Here is a 3,345-nt window from a genome sequence, read left to right as displayed (position 1 = left end):
AAACTTGACAAAGAGAAACTTAATTGAGGGTGGTCGTACATTTCAGCTTAATGTTAGACAAATCTATAAGGAAAGTGAAGGACAATGTAAATATCAAATCAGAAAACCACACCATCTGCATGTTCACAACTTGAAGACATTGATGAGGTACAATCCATATCTTCATGTGGTTAATTATGTGCTTCTTGTTGATGCAGTTCAATTTCCTAACAAAGAAGCATTTGATAAGTCAAAATGTTTTGAATACAATTATTATGTGCTTGGGGGAACCATTCCGTAGAAGCTCAAAGACAATTGATGGAGGAATATCCCAATAACCCACATTTTGAAACAATGAAATGTATCATTTATGTTGGTTTACTAAATACAGAAGAAAAGTTAGTGGCATGGGATCATAATTCAGATAATGAATATAGGATGTCTATGACTTTCATCTAAAGGGTTCATAGTGAATTTGAAGAAAAATGTGGTGGGGATAGGATAAATGTTAATGTATATTTACGAAAAGAATGTTGTATGGAAATAGGCTATCAAATTGAAGAGAAAATCAATTCACAATGCGAAAAAGGTGGCAAATTTAGTGATTTATTCAGAGGTGTTGATAACATTTTCCAGTTGGCATTTAGAACTGGAGAGATATGGGAGTTTATTAATGATATTTTTAGCATGTGGGAGAACATTGGCATTAAAAACCAGAACGTCAAAAGGTCTAAACCATTGATATGTGGCAACAGTAAATCAGGTCCTGAAATGAAGTAGCTTCCAGAAGATATCACTGTCACACCTTGGAGAGAATTGCAAGGAGTGAAGGATGAAAAACTTGTCAAAGCAATATTATGTCATGTGAGGTCACGGGAATTATCATTGGAGGAAATTTTTGAGGAGTTCCAAAAGTAAGTTTGTTGAATTATTTTTATTTATTTCTAGATTATAATTTTCTTTTAAATATAACATATTGTTCTTGGTAGTATTTGTTATACATATCATTATATTAAATTTTTTTACTTTATCTATGCAGTCACAGAGTTTACATGAAAATTCAAGAACAAATGGTTAAATTGTTGAATGAAGATAGTTGGGATGATGTTATACGTAACTATCCAGATTCAAGTTCTACATCAACATTAATTTTTTTTTATCTTGCATTTAAAAATGTATGTTGATTTATACATACATTTTTAATCATTTGTATACTATTTTTAATTTATAACTCACACATATATTCGTTTATTTTATAAAAGATGAAGAAGGATGCAAATGGAGCACCAGATATTTTCAGAACCTTTATTGAAAAAATTAAGATCGAAAGACTAAAGAAGCAACGTCTTAAGAATGTTGAACTTGATCCAAATCTTACTCATTACATTTGGAATGGGCTTGACACTCTATCAAATAATACAAGGTGACTGTGAAGACATTGCTAAACTCATACCTAAAAGGGATTATGCCCTAGCTATTGTAAATATTCCCCATGGTTTCAATATTCCAAACGTTGACTATGATAGTGACCCTTATACTTATCAAGCTCTTAGTAAAGTGGTTGCGGGATTTATAGAAGTCACGTCATCACCATTATGGAGATTTGTGACATTTCATTTAGACACACAATTGGCAATGTTATTGTCAACCTTCACGGGAAAACAAATTCAAGGATGCAACTTACATGGTAAGACATTTAAAATGTATATTTGATTAATGTTAAAAAATTCATTTATGTACGAGTTAATTGAAATTTTACTATTTAATGTTACAGTCAAAAGTCACATCTTCTTGAATCTTAACCATGAAGATCAACTATTTATAAATGATTTTGAGTTCATCCATATTGATAGTTGGGAAAAATATGATAGCTGTATGTCTATGATTTTGAATCGGGTAGATGGAAAGAGTCATAGCCAAACACTGACTTATGATGATGTTGTGAGAAAACTAACATATGAAGATAAAGAAGCAAAAGGAGAGATAGTTAACATTTATAAAAAACAACAATTATTGATTGACTATCTGATATACATATGTTCAAATCAAGGAGATTAGATTCTGGATTTATTTTCTGGCTGAGGTAAGTTTTATTATATGGAATTGAATTTCAATATGTTATTTCTTAATTTATATGTCATTGTACTAATTTACTTCATTATTTCTTTTGTGCTTGATATTTAAGTACAACACTAGCATGTTGCCTTCAAAAAGGAAGAAATTGCATTGCCATTGAAAAATATCCAATATAGTGAAATTTTATTCAGCAAAGGATTAATGTTCTTCAATTTATTCCATATGCAATACAACAAATTGAGTTGAAGAAAGGGGAGTTTAGTGAATCACATGTGGCAAAGAAGGCAAAGGAACCCCAACCACCATTACATGGAATTATTGGAAAGGCATACATTGGGAGATTCACAGACATCAAAGATCCATTAAAAGAGGAAAATGAGAAAAATGAAGCAGAAAATATTGTGGAAGAAGACAATGATGAAACTCTAGAGGAAAAAAAGTTTGGATTACGTGACATTGTTGATTAAATTTAAGTTATGCTTGGAAATCAAGCTCATTTTGTGTAACTATTAATTAGTTATACTTGTAATGTTTTGAATTTGACATTTTATGAGAAGAATAAACACTCAATTAAGGTTGTTATGCATTCAATATTTGTATTATGTGATTTTCGCATCAATTTTTACGTTAATCATTATTTTTTGAAAAAAACAGTGATTATTATTTTTTTTTTGACATGAAATTCATAAAAAAAACTATTATTTAACCATTTTTAGTTTTAAAATTTTCCTATAAAAATTGTGATTTTGACATGTCATTTCTAGCAAAAAATTACAAAAAATTATCAAAACCTGTAGTTTTTTAGTTATATTTATGTTAAAAAAAGTTTATTTTTATGTCAATTTTTAAAAGTTATTGTTTTTTAGAGACAATTATTTCATGTGGATTGAAGAATTAATTAACGATGTACAAATATGTAGAATATCAAAAAGTCAAAATATCGGTCTTCTTCTTTAAATATGCAAAACAATAAAAACCTCAATACAAAAAAATAAAATAAAAACAAAAACAAGAAAGTATGAAGAAGAATAACACTTCAAAAATTATTAAATTTAGAAAATAATTATTTACATTTCATACATTAGAAAATTTAAAGTAAAAAAATAGGTCTTTTAAAAAAAGGGATTGATGCAGAATTACCAATTTTTTAAGCCAGCATGAAAATCACTACCATTCTAAAAAGAAATGTACATAAAAAATTTAAAGTGCCAGAAATTATGCTCTTAAAAAACATGTGTTCTCTCCATCACCCCTTTTCAAAATCAGGTCACTTTTTTGCTATCTCTACGA

Source organism: Pinus tabuliformis, chromosome J, assembly GCF_031772625.1.
Source record: "Pinus tabuliformis cultivar Carrire ecotype Pingquan chromosome J, CPIR1, whole genome shotgun sequence".
Classification (NCBI taxonomy): domain Eukaryota; kingdom Viridiplantae; phylum Streptophyta; class Pinopsida; order Pinales; family Pinaceae; genus Pinus; species Pinus tabuliformis.
Note: the sequence above shows the minus strand (reverse complement) of the source record.